Source organism: Sebastes umbrosus, chromosome 4 (assembly GCF_015220745.1).
Source record: "Sebastes umbrosus isolate fSebUmb1 chromosome 4, fSebUmb1.pri, whole genome shotgun sequence".
NCBI lineage: Eukaryota > Metazoa > Chordata > Actinopteri > Perciformes > Sebastidae > Sebastes > Sebastes umbrosus.
In genome coordinates this window covers 15,225,981-15,240,388 of record NC_051272.1, presented here as the reverse complement: position 1 = coordinate 15,240,388, position 14,408 = coordinate 15,225,981, and the positions used below count along the sequence as shown (strand labels likewise).

The 14,408-nt window shown below is 40.9% G+C and overlaps 1 long non-coding RNA gene across 1 annotated transcript in view; it reads right to left on the bottom strand.

The window, feature by feature from the left end:
- Positions 1 to 522: 522 nt before the first annotated feature.
- LOC119486164 overlaps positions 523 to 14,408 on the bottom strand; it is a 53,036-nt gene continuing 39,150 nt past the window's right edge. The window contains exons 2-3 of the long non-coding RNA XR_005206473.1: positions 4,571 to 4,677; positions 523 to 1,962 (exon numbers count right to left, since the gene is read on the bottom strand). This is a non-coding gene — a long non-coding RNA (uncharacterized LOC119486164). The remainder of the gene's footprint in view (positions 1,963 to 4,570; positions 4,678 to 14,408) is intronic.

The following is a 14,408-nucleotide window of genomic DNA, read 5'->3' as shown; positions in this document are numbered from 1 at the left end:
ATTCCAGTAGATCAGACTGCTGCTAGCATGCTTTTGTCATGTGCCTCTAAGTATAGCAGTAGTCAGTATAAGTTTCATTGATTGTAGTTCTGTAACAACTGGTTATAGAGACGTGTGTCTTCTATTGACGTGCTTTCAAATTGGATACAATGAACGTGCTTTACCCCGCAAATAGATTTCCTGAAAGCTTATATCCAGCGTCTCTGTTGGCTCTGAAGGAATAGTTTGGGCATTTTCTTTCCTTCTGGGAGAGCAAACATTGTCATTTTTCTTATTCCTCTGTGTGTCATTTCTTTTCATCGCCAAGGTTGATCATCTTATTAGTAATATCATCATAGTATGTAAAAGTTTTTTAGGCTTTTGATATATTTTTTCATCAGTCTGCATTCTCACACACACACACACACACACGTTTGCTTGTGCACAGCAAACACACACATTTTTTTTCCATTAATCTCACAGCTATCCTGAAGTGGATTATTTTGAATTTATCCAACAGCCCTCTTCATATCTTTGTGACTTTGAATTGGGATATTGGGGGGATGGACTGCTATCAGAGCAGAATTATTTTCCCAACTCCAACAGAGGACTGAGCATTGAAGGGCTATATTTTACCATTGCATCTATAGATGTGCAGCATTATAACTCATGAGTGGCACCTCATTTCACACAGCCTAATGGCTTGACACAGAGTGCACACTGGGGATCCAGGCAGGGGAGCTTCCCTTCATTTTTTTGGTCTACGTTTTATGAGATACAAGGATTAGGGTTGATTGAAAGTCACTGTGAGCTGCTGCACAGCACTGCAGTATGTGTAAGGTTTTAAACTTTCCTCATTGATGGCTTAATTCTATTAATGATACACAGGCAGCCAATGTTATATCACTTTGATTTATGTTTTTTCTTTTTTTTCTAACAAATTCTACAGGTTCAATTTGCTGTGCCAAATAAAAACCTGACACGTCAAAGATAAGTTCAGATGCGAGTCTTTATACTTCCCAAAAAAAAATCACCCCAGACTGCAGCAGCTGTGTGATATTTAACTGATTTAGATAGAGAGAAGCAGACAGTCTACTCTCCAGTGAACTTATCTTACCCGCCTGGATGTGACAGACAGCGTGGCCCTCCAGCTTAGTTGTCATACAACGGCGACCAGTCAGAGCTCGTCAGGTTGCATGATTGTATAATTGTGTTGTGACACCTTGAACCCGCCGGTGGTATATAACCATGCTCATTTTCTGATAGCACACCGTGGGCCGTTAGAATCAGAGTTATGATGGGTGTAATTTGTGCCTCCAACGGCAGAGTGAAAGGAGCGGGTCATCAGCAGGATAAATACAAATTAAAATTGATGCAGGTCTCATTTCTGCTTGACCAGTTTGTGTTGGGAGGCAGCACAGAGCTAGGAATGGTGCACTTGCCATTTGTGCCATTTGGTCTTCCATTTCAATTCAGAGCCTGGAGGCAAAAACTCCAAATAAAAATGTACCTGCCTAAAGATGTGCTGCAGTATCACAGGCTTGATAATAAAGCTGCGGCTGCTTTCATAGCTCACAAACTCGTGTTATACCTCCGTGATCATATTAAGTTTGTAACCTCTAAGTTCATGTCAAAGCGGTGCCCCAAAAAAATAAATAATATTGAGGAAAATAGAAAATAAAAGAATAGAAGCGCAGAGGTATATTTTTCATATTTTTCCAATATCAGAAGGAAGATTGGACATTGGACACTTTAAATGAAAAGCTAGTGATTTGTGAAACAGCGTATGAGTGACAGCTTCATTTTGACTTCTGTATTAGATGTTTGTTGCTGTCTCTTGCTGTCTCTGGGTGCATGTGTGTGTGCCGGTGTTTGTGAGTGTGTGTCGTACGTCCAGCAGAGCCAAAGAGGCATCCTCCTGAACTCCTGTCACAGCTTCTCTGACTGCGAGTTCAAGAGCTCTTCATTACAGCCTCTGCGCATCTGACGGAAAGAGAAACAATGCTTAGAGCTCAATGCACATAACCTTTCCATTCAATCAGCGGTTCAAACTGTCTCCCACTACTGCAAATCATTCTGTTTCTAGCTAGTCAAGTGCAACACTGAGTCAAAAAGCCTCCTATCAAAAACGGATAAAAATACCTTTCACTGTATTGACCAACAGAGAGGAACTTGAATGAGAATTTCTGGAATAAAACTCACATTTTTTGTGATCATAAAGCGATATTAAAACGCTGATTTAAAATTGTAATCACAACATTTTAACCAGCATGCCTATGCATTACCCATCACTGTCTGTGAAATATGTATATTTATGAAAATAAGCGGTAAATCTAGCCAGTGCAATGCCGGCGTCAAACAAAGGCTCGTCAGTAATGTTTTATACCAATCCACTGATATAATAATTATACTATCCCCAGTCTTTAGTGGAGGTTGATTGTTCTTGCTGTGAGCTAACACACTTAATTGTAGTATGCAAATGAGAGCAATTACAAAGCTTTTAGGTGAAGAGATGACAGCTGAGGTTGGTTTTATTGGAGGCCTCACCCAAACAGTTGTCATGGAAACCACATAGAATAACGCAACTGTCAAACGGATATAATCTCGTGATGTGTCCAGAAATTGCCTCCGCTCTACTTTTTGTTCCATGAACTGATCCGTATGAAAAAAAAACGGGAGATTCTTTGATTACTTAACAAATTGTCAATTTGTGTTGTGCAAAAGGAAAAGAGGGCTCGTTTGAGAGGAGGAAATGTTGGAATGGATTCAAATTTCCAAACCAAAGTCTTCACAAGAATGTAAAATACACACAGTCCGAAATTCTTTGAGCTTTTTGTAGCATCAACAATTAGTTATGTGTATCAAAACGGACAATTATTTGAAGGAAAATAGATTTTTATAGTACTCTGTTTATCAAATCTGTTTATATTGTGAAGGCAATGGTTGAACAAACAGGCATCCTTTTTATATATTTGATTTATTGATATGTTTCAATTTTAACGCTGAATCAAAGAGACCTATACACTCAAACAGAACAGTGTTTATTTAGGTGAGTGCTTAGTGAAACCGCCGAGAGTCACCTTTTCAGACGGCTGATCACATGACAATCCTAATAATGCCGTTGATAATTGTCATTGTCTGCAACATGACACAGGACACTACCTTTCCAATTTAAATCACTATTGGCATTTTTGTAATGTATTATTTTGTTTGTTAAAAAAATATCTACATGTTTCTGTTTGATGAAGTTGCACGATTTTTAAATTGTATATATTTTTCAGTACATTTTTTTTTTTTTTACTTTGGACTTTATCAGTCCAAAATTAGACGTTCACTGTTCCAGCTTTGTTCATCCCAAATTACAGCAAATGACACAATCAGTGCCTTTGGCGTGCAAAACAAAAAGTTGCGGTCTAAATTTGGTCAAATTTTCTACAACAATCTATATTACAATTACTCTTGTGCAAGCTTTCATGAATTAAATATGAGTTGTGTCTGAGAATGAGTTGTTATAGAGGTAAATGACAAGAGGCAGCCTGTAATTGAGGTGGTGGCAACATGGGCCTACTGAACTAATCCCTGACTCGGTCATGTGACGGGCTGTTCACCAATGGCGCGAGTTCTTTTCACCACAAAGCCAGGGCAGCTGGGAAAATTGATTTCTCATCTGAGCTGTATTTGATAGCTTTTGAAATCAAAAATTGAAATTAACTAACCTACGCCCCATCATTACAAAAGAGCAAATTAAACCGTGCAGCAGCGGTTCCTCCGAGCTCTGGAAGCCTGTGAAGGAGACACATTTGAAGATGCGAGCTCTCTCGGCCCGTGACTCTCACACACTATCTGCCCAGAATAATATTAAAAGCAATAAATAAAAAATGTGTACTGTTGTCTTCTAATAAGGTGTAAACCACTGAACTATTGCTATTTTTAAAATATAATTTACAGCACATTTACCAGCACACTTGCTTGATGTGAGTGAAAGAAATGTATTCTATTTTATTCAAATAATACATTTTATTATGTGGTTTGCTTTGTGCATGCAATCTTGTTAAAATTTAATTTTCTGCAAATATAATAATTTGCAATTATTTAGATTTATAATGAAAAATATCAGAATATTAAATACAATATAAATAATAAACAGAAAGAGTAAATGTGTTGTGTGCAATAACTACATTTTATAGGTTCAGTAGATTAGGCAGCTTTTCCAAATGCACAGACTGAATATTGGTAAATAAATTAATTCATATTTAAATATAGATTTTGCTGAATAAAATTTAAAGTTGTATTTAGTTGTACTGGAAAAGTCTTTATCTTTAAAGATTAATTTCCCAGTACAAGTAATACACCCACTATTTACCAAGATAATAACTATAAGTGACTAATTTACAATTCATTATTAGAACAATGCAAACACCAATTTAACAAGCATTTAGGAGTAAATTCTCTTTGTGAGAGTGAGTGAAAGTGGACAAGACGTGAAGCGAAACAAGGTAACTGGTTGCGCTGACAAACGACATGCCGAAACAGATGTTCCTGCAGGTGGACATGAAGATCAATAGGCAGTGGAGAGCAGCTAGATAGTTACCTGAGCTGCTGGAACTTGTAGCAGATGTTAAACAGACTGATGCCCTGGAAGGCTGATCAATGGACAGGAGGCAGATGGAGGAGAACATGGAGGAGTGCTGGGAGGCGCTGTTAGCAGCGAGAAACATAAAATAATGGGAGTCACATTTGATATGGAGATGGGCGCCTGTCCACAACGTTAACCCGTCAACACAAAAATAATAGGCTTCAACTTTGGGGAAACTTCAGCCAAAACTCCGCTCCCTTCATGGACGTCTGTGTCATGCTAATTACTGGTGAATTTACCTCGTCAGAGTCAGGATCCTGTAAAGCTGATTATTTGTCCCGTATCATAATTCTAAACAGGTAGGTTAGGGCACCGTGATGACCATTATCAGGCATGAGAAACACGAGATTCAGCAGTTTTTCTGGGCTAAAAACTTGCTTAATTAGCAGTAGTAAGAGGTAGTGTCAGACTGTGATCTAACAGACTATCACCTTTACCTCCCATTAGTGAATTAAATACACACTGAAAATCCCAAAGCATCTCCTGGCCCACACTACCGGGTATAACTATCAATCTTATTTTACGAGCACAAAAAAAAGCTTATCTGCAATGTTTATAGTGGGGCATATTTTTCAGGTATTTTACAAATACAATAACTAAGAAATATAATTCTAAATATTCATTTGACAGCTTGAACAATTCACAAAAAATACATATAGTGAATGTCACAAGGTTTGTCATACAGAGATTTTATTTTCTCTGATCTTTAATCAGGCATATTCAAACTATGTTTGTTAGCAGCAACCGTCTTTCTCAGTTCTTTCCCCCAAATACAGACCCACACAGAAACACACGCTTACTGTACGCACACATAAGCTCGAACGCACACGCACAGATCCTCTGACATCCAGCGTCCCAGTGGCCTTGCTGTCCGAGAAGCAACTTGAACTAGGCGATAACCTGATAGACTTTATCTTGTCTTCGCTGGGTCTCAGTGAAGCCTGAAGAAGACACTTCAACTGCACAGCATCCCCCCAGAGTCCTAACCTTCCCCTCATCTCTCCTCGCCACCACCGGTGCCTGAGAGCTGTCAGCGGCCTGTTGCTTATTGATGTTTCTGCATGTTTTATGTCTCTCGGAGATATGACGGCCCTGACACAGTGCTGATTTCAATCAGCTTGCCACATACCGCAGAGAATGACAGCTGGGGAAAGTAAGAAGGACAAAAAAAAAAAAAAGGGAAAGGATTGGTGGGGATGTCATTGGCTCAGATCAGCTCTGGCCTTGTCTCTGACCGGGGGATTCTCCTCCCTTCTAATGAAAATGTTTCATTCACATCTCACATCTCATGCCTCCCTCGCTGATGAATTCAATAGAAGAAAAAAGAGAAACGAATAGTGAGGGAAAGAAATTCAGCTTTTGTCAGATTGGAGAGGCAAGAAGAGAGGATGACCCCGGAGCCAAAGGTTTTGACACTGCATCAATCCCTTTAGGGGTGAGGCCTGCTGGACCAGCTCTGGCTGCAGATTACTTCAGCACATCTGAGGGATGGCTGCTCTATCTATTTCACACATTCTATGCAGAGGAGAGCCTTGTATGCTTTGGATCCTGAGCTGCCCAGTAAATTAGGTCTGAGATCATTCCATGGAATGAGGCGAGCTATCCCGGCCAATTCAACTCCAAACCATTGACAGAGAGCTTACCGAATCCCTGAAAAAAAAAAAGGGAGACGCATCTCGTCCCTCTTTCTCTTTATGATACCAACTAGAATGTACCGTGGGTAATCCCAATAAGGCTCTTTACTTGCAAATTCAAGTATATGCACACATGTACCGATAAGACGCTCCCACGCAGCTTTCTCACATACGTGTTATTGACAAGCATATCACATCTATTCAGCTCTCTGCGCTTTTGTCCCAATCTGAAGTTGACTTATTAGGTGGCGTGATGCTAAATATGACGTGGAGATAATTGTAAATTCTCATCGACATTTGATGCTGGGGAGGTTGGAAACGGTGTCAAAAAAAACTCTGGGGCACACAGATTGTACCGTTTTATATTGCTATGTAACCCAGAACAACGTATATATATATATATATATATATATATATATATATTTTAAAAAAAGATAATAAAATATATATTCTCATTATTCTTGATTCTTAAATTATTCTATATGTTCCCTAACTTCTTGGTATTAATATTGAGGCTTCGTTGTGTTTTTCTTCCTCTGTTATCTCAGACTTTAACTTAATCTAAACTGGACTTTAAAGTAGAAAAAAATCTCCAAGATCTCATATAGTCTTTTCAAACTTGTGTTTGTCTGAATCTGATAAAGTGAAATTTATTCCCTTCTGTTTTCATTGAGAGATATCAAATTAATAGCTCTAGTCGGGGTACTTTACTTTGAGTGTGCAGTCATATTTCACTTTCAGTTTTTTTATAGAACACAATTACTGCGGCCATAATGAGATTCAAAACAAAGACTAAATTAGCTGTCATTAAATTATTTCAATTTCCTTACCCTAATAGAAGATTGTGACAGGTGTCATAGTTGCCGTTATGTTTGGCTTCGCAACATGTTATAATGGATAATTGATCCATCAAAAAACATCAAGCCAAGGCAATAACTGGCTTGAGACTAGCGTACTGAACATGCAGAAAATCGAATTTAACCCCGTGTTGACTGAGACACTCCCTTGCTCTGTCGATCAAGCATGTCTCTCCTTGACAGCTCTGTTCGCATGTTGTTAAATAATCTAAAGGGAAAAAAGAAACATGAAAGAAAAAGCAGTCTCAGAGGAACTGTCACGGAGAAAGGAGAATGCCATGGGGGGCGAGGAATGCCTTCAGTCGCACAGCTTTTCACATTTTAATTTCAGTCTGCGGGACTGACTCATGGTAGCGCCTGAGTGAGTGGGTCCTGGGAGTCAGGGCTCGCGCTGACCCCTGAGCATAGACAAGCCCAGAGAGATGTCAGCTGAGAGCTCCTGAGGATCACCAGGCTGCCAAGCGCTTTGAAAGCTGCTGCCAATTCAGCCTAAGTTTCAGCTGAATGGTCGCCACAGAGAAGGGGAGCGACAGCAATAAAAACAGGTTGCAAAAGGAAGAGAATTTGCTTTCAAAATGTATTTGGCCTTTGACCTTGCATCCAACCTCGTGGCCTCCGTCTTTGAAGCTGAGCATATTTTTTGAGAGACATTGAAAGAGGGGAGGGTTTTAGGGGTGGACTTGGGGCCTGTCAGTATAAATATATTAATAATCTGACAGCTTCATCTGCTTTTGAGGGCTAGACTTGACAGCTTCACAATGGCCTGCGCTGTAGTCCTTCTCGTACACGTCTAGCTTTCCTGTCTGAACAACACAGAGAGTTTATTAAGACATCACACTCCTGTGAAGTATTGATTTTACACCAGTCTCTGTCACTTACTGTATTAGCCCAAGCAGGAGCTCCAAAATAAACTATGACAGCTGCATGTAACCTGCTGAATATGTTTGAGAGAACTGCTCAGTTCAGGTAAATGTGCTTTTTATTTTGTTGTACATCTTTAATCTAATATCGCCTGACCAAGTTCCCGTGATCAAACATAAATACACAACAGAACAATGCTTTGATTTTTTTTTTTTTCTCTCTTTTTAAAGAGAAAATTCAAATTTTTTGACAGTGACAAATAAAGGAGAAACGCATTAGAGAGGAGATTGTTGCAATTAAGTTTCTGCAGCTCAGGAAAAGGAGCGAATGCTATCTCGAACAAAGGAGGGGGATGTGCATCTGCCTGTGGAAACGCGCCCCGCCTCTCAGACAGTGCGTCTGTCCGTGGAGAGACAGAGGGAGAGAGGGGTCAGAGGGAGCACAGGTAATTGAGGTGTCCCCTCCCCTCCCTTTTTTTTTTCCAGGGCTTCTCACCCCATCCTTTCACCCCCCACCCTATCCACACAGCGGGCACAATTACGCTCCCCATCACCCCACCAGCTGGCCCCCGTGATCCCACACTTCTTACTAAACGCGACTCCATCGGCCCTTTCCCTCTTAACCTCTCAGCACCCGCTCCGGGGGAATGGTAAGGCTGCACACAAAACCGGGGGGAAAGAACCCAGACAGTTCTACTACTTTTAACACTTTGCAAAAACGGAAAAAAAAATAGAGAAGTTGAGTTAAATGCAGGTTGTGCATCGAGAATTAAACTGGGCTTATGGCAGGTGTACTGAGGCATCTCTATAGGAACATACAGCAGCTCTGAAATACGATTTAACTGCATGACTCAATTGAATTTAAATTCCAATAGGAGGGTGTGAATTAGTTGGAGAGTAAAATATTGTCATACTGGGTAACAAGACACTGCTAATGTTGTGATAATTAATTTTACACTTTAAATTAGAAGAATTAGAAGACACATTTAGGCAGATTTGAAAGAATAAATTCTACTTTCAGTAAGAAATAGCCTCTCTAACATCCGGCGCGCTAATAATTTAAATCAAACTATAATAGCTATCAACATGTATGTTAATTGAGTGGCTTGAAATAGATTTCAACACCCGAGTGTCAGTCTGATCATATTTCTCGAACACGCTCCAAGTGTCTCTTGATAGACAGTGTTTTCACTCCATCCCTTCACATTAATGAGTGGGAAGGCTCTCCTGTGCGTTATTACCTGAAATAATACCATATGGTAAAATGTAAACAACATCTGCATATTCATGTCATAACTTCATCTGTTTAATTAGTTCCAGCAAAGCAGTTTACCCTCTGAGGCCCTCGCTGTCAGAGCAGTGATGGCGGAGCCGTGCCCTGCTGTCGGTCCTGACAGTCCTCCATTGTTCAGTTGACGCTCCTGCCCTGTCTGTTTAATGCCAGGTGCATCTTTACAGGCCACGGATCAGGTGAAGGGAGTTAGGGAGCTTCTTTCACACCAACGCCAAACCTGACATATCCCTCTTTAGCGAGGAGACCTACCAATTATTTGAGGATATTCTATTATATGTAAACACAGCTTGGTTAAAAGCCAAACTTCCACCAAATGACACCGTCTCTGACATGCATCAGCCACCGTAAGCATCCATACATGTGGCGAAATGCATCTGTTTTCACTCCAGACATCCAGGAAGAATGTGATACGCAGAGTTCAGGTCAATCACGTGTGTAAAATAATAGCCTGTCTAATTTTTCTATTTAAATGCTCTCCAAGATTAGACCAATTCAACAGACTCGTGCCATGAAATACAATTCCTACAGACATACGCTTTACGAATAGGTGGTTTTTGATATGTAACACTGCTTCGCAATGTTTTTATGCACGTTTCCTTTGGCAATCACTATTTCTGTATGTTATGAAAACAATGCTAGCAGTGCCAGAAAATTCACAATGTTTCTAAATGCTGTCTTCCTGTTCTTTTCTCTCTTTTTTTTGGACACTTGTCCTACAAAAGAAAAAAAAAAATAAAGAAAAATAGAGCAATGTGGTACGAGAAGCTTGAGTGGGCATTCTCTAATTAAATTCTCCTTCATCAGACGCTCGTTTGTGCACAAGCATTAATACTTTTGACCCCATGTAGCCTGAACACTAACATGCCTGAGGAAGGAAAAAGAGGAGGGAAATGAAAGAGAAAAACATGAAGGAATATCTTATTAGGGGAGTCAGGCATGTTTTGGCCCTCGTTTCTTGATGGCTGCTCTTGGTGTCGCGACCTACTGGCGTCTAGCTAATACGACAGTGTACGCCATGCCATTGTTCTCAATCAATAACTAATTATCAAAGTACTGGCTCCGACTTGTATTGTCCTCTTTGCTTGGAGCCCCTTGTTGTGGACTGAAAGACAGAAAGGGGGAAGAAAGGGGAAAGGAGGGTGGCTTTTGGCTGCACAGTGATGCTGCCGCCACAACATCCTCGCAAGCCTTTCAAGATACACTGTGCCGTCAGTTTGAATTACCGTCCGCTACTAATTGATATGAATTAGAACAGAAGAATTATTGTTGCTGCTGAATGTCATAACGATATCCTCAAAGTAATCATGGGAGACAAAAAGAGAACAGCACAAAACACACAAGCAGACCAAATAAGAAAAGACAAATTAAGCCGACTCCTGCTAGGGACTTTGCAAACGAGGCTTTAGACAATAGGGAAGGAAAATTAGACTGCTACCAATCTGAACATTTCATTATTTCAATCTTGTTTGCAAGTATGAACCACGATTTTAACTAAACAGAGAGGATTCCTTCTCCAGGAAAACAGCATAAAGTTGTGCTTTATTATTTCAACAGGTTCAAACGCAGCACTCTAATCACTGGTACAATGTCCTTTTATCACCTTGTCATTGCTCGTTGGTTTTTACAAATGAGCTGACTGAAATAGAGGAACCCAGTAATTCGTAGTTGGCAACACAGGGTGGATTGTGTGCTGGTGCCTGCCTGTCTCTGTGCTTCCTAATGGAGTGGCGAGTCCTGTCATCCCACGTGGCAGCACAGTTCACTTCTCCGCAGTCCTGTTGGTGCCACTGGCACCAGGACCGGGGGCCGAAGCCCCCAGGAGCCTGGGGGGTGGCTGGTGCCCCAGTGGCAGGCAGGGGTCAGCCTAGTAAAAGTGCAGCCCTCAGGACAGTGAGTCTCATCCCACAGCAAGAGCATGGCAGCTGGAGCGGCCCATCCGTTCAGCCTGTGTAATGATATCACTTGCACTGGATCTGATGTCTGACCTCATTACCAGAGTTTAATTGCGTTGCTAACAGACTTTCAAGTTATTCTTTTCTCTGGCCTCTTTCTGTTTTTGACAGCTCTCCAAAAGAATGTCTCTGTCACTCGGAAAACTAAATTAATTTCTATACAGTTTGTCCTGTTTACCATGTGGTCATTAAAATCTAAATGAATATTATTGAGTATTGGCTTTATGGGTAAAATATGTTTCTTTCAATTTTAATCAGCTAAATAAGGTAAAATTAAATCTACGAATATGATTAATTGATATATTTTGTGAGAGCTCCATAAGAGTTGGAAAAGTTCAAAACTATAATGAATACTTGACATACTGTATGTATTTCCCAAAAACTGAACTTTTCGTTGAAAATTGTATCAGTTACACAGCTGCCACTTCAAATCAGAAACAACTACAAAAAATATATAATGATAATAAAATAAAAAACTTAAACGTGCATTGTTTTTCTAAAAAAATGACAGGTGGTTATTGATGGGGGAATAATTTGAAATAGAAAAGAGTATTAAACCAGCAGTTCATTAACACCTTTTTAATATACCTGGACCATATCACATTGTGTTTATTACAGATGAGTGTGAAGGAGCTTCACTACATATGTAAATGACGATGGTGTTGTTCACACTTTTAATTAGGTAATGATTTTTTTTTTTTTACTTCATTGCATAGTTCTGAGCAAGGATTTAAAAGTGACAATTTTACCTTCAGATTTTTATACTTCACTCAGATTTATGTAAAGCTACATGTTCTGGATAACTACAGAGGATTGAGCATTACATCTCAGGGGAAATATTTATTTTCTATTTGTGCAGGCTGTTTTGATGCTTTGAATCCGGAGAAGCCGCCCCCCCCCCTGCCCCAACTTGTTGTGAGCCGTGCGACCTGAGAGCCAGCTGTAACCTGCCCTCCACCATGAAGGAAATAACTTTCTTTCATGCCATGATACCACATGAAATATGAATAATGAAAACAGACAGAGTTGAGGTGTAAATAGGAAGCATGACTGGGGCTTGGTGCTGCAGATAGCGGCTCCGTTGCCTCGCTATATCGCCAGCTTTCTCCCTCCCACACAGCTCAAGAGCTAGTGTCATCTTAGTTTCCTACTCGGCGCCCGAGCTACGGCCCTCCGTAACCCGCACACCCATAGGAAGCTACCGCAGGGTCACGGGGAACGGGCCACCACTGTTAATGGGGTTGCTCTTTGGAAACATCACAACACAAGTAAACAGGGCACTCCATTGTGTATTAAGTGCAGTGAAACTTTGAGTAAAAGTATCATGGTGGGTAAAGGTTACAGGCAGAAGGTATGTGAGTGTGTGTGCAAACAGCGGTCTGTGTACAGGTGCTGTGAAAAAGATGCTGCGCTGTATTGAAAATGCCTCATTACCACCCTTCCCGTTTTCTTGGACTCGTATAGTGTAGCAATGTGCCCTTGAAAACAGACCCCAATTAATTCTTTGCATTGTGCATGTGGATAGATTTTCCAATATTCTCATCATGAAAGAGCAATTATAATTCCATGATTCATATGCACACTCCATTTGAAGCAGCTATCCTCGCCCATTGTCAGTTGTCAGAGTAGAGGATAAACCATGAAAAGGCCTAATCCCGCTATGGGCAGCGGGCTTTAATGAGCAGCCTGTCTCAGGCAGAGCCATGTGATACCCTGGCTGGGGCCAGAGCAGTGCAACGTGGAGGTCAGCTCCTAATGGAGGGCTCCATGGCTTCCCCTCTGGAGAAGGGCGGAGCCCACTTACGTTGACCTGTTAAGTCAAGTTGCTCTCCTCTGACCCGCCAAAAGATGCCTGGATGTGGGAGATTGTCAGGAAAGCTACAGCACAAACAGCCGTGCTGCCTGCAGGCAATGAAGCTCGCTAGAAATGAAAGGAGGAAAAAAAGAAAACGCCAGCTCAGAACAAGAGACTGGAGCCTGTGAAAGATGTAAATTCAAAGCAAAAGCAGTAGAACTTTAACCTATGGGCTATTATGCAGCAAGTGAAACAGAGCTGCCGCTTAGAATTAGGGGACAATAGGGAGTTCAGGCCAGGGGCATTTAACCAATGGACATCTAGTGTATCAGATCCCAATCTTAATGACATCAGTGACCGAAGCTTTGCAGAAACTCTGATCTCTGGTGGCATAAAGAAAGGGTCGCGGCCAGAGGGGATTAGTAAAATATATGGAGAAAAAAGAAAAATATGAAAAAAGAAAGGATAATGAAAAGAGGTTATGAGAAACCAGGGAGAATATTATTGCTGGACTTCACCGAGATGCAGAGAGGAGGAAAAAGCTGTGCAAATAGTCATGGGATTGCAAAGTCAATAATACGTGCAATCTTCACAGACAGAAAGCTATAATCAACAAAAATCCATATTGAGGGTGAATGCCAGAGTTTTTCAAAATGTCAGTGGAGTGTGTTTGCAGAAGGGCAGGAATGACAGATGAAGAGCAGGGAGGTGAGTGGCAGGGACACGAGGACAGGCGGACTCTGTGCTGATGAGGTCCTGGACACAGAGACCAGGCAAAGTGCAGCGCCGGGCCAGGAGAGCACTCTGCCTCAGCCTGCTCCCTGCAGAAAAGCCAAGAGGAGTCAGCAGTGCTACTGCTATCTAATGGGAACCGTCCACTTAAAATTCATAGGTTAACAAGACAGTCGGCAGCCTGGATTGCAAAATGGTAGCAAGAGTGATTTGTGAAGACACTTTAAATCGACAATTTTAGCAATGATAAAATTACTTTTTCCTTCCTGGTGCGGTCCTATAAAACACAATGCTTTTGTACTGGCGGGCAAAACAGAGCAACTGAAAACTGGGTGATTGTGAAGGAAGTGCAGTTTTTGTGAATATGAGCACTTAAGTTGTTTCATTTTAGAGATATAGATATTTTCCATTTTCAACTCTCACAAAAATGCAGTGAAATGGAGGGGCCTTTTTTTTTTTCTTTCCGATTTCTGTCTGGTAAATCCTTTTCAAACGCAATTCCTATTCTTCTTCTGAGGTCTTTTAAGTCATTATAAATGTTTTCTCTCTCCCCCTCTCTCTGTCTGTCTCTCTCTCTCCCTCTGCCTAGCTTTAGTCTTCTTGAATAAAATAAGTGCAGATTTGCTGGAAATCAGTGGCTTTTGTGTGTGGCTGCAGGAGCATGGTGAA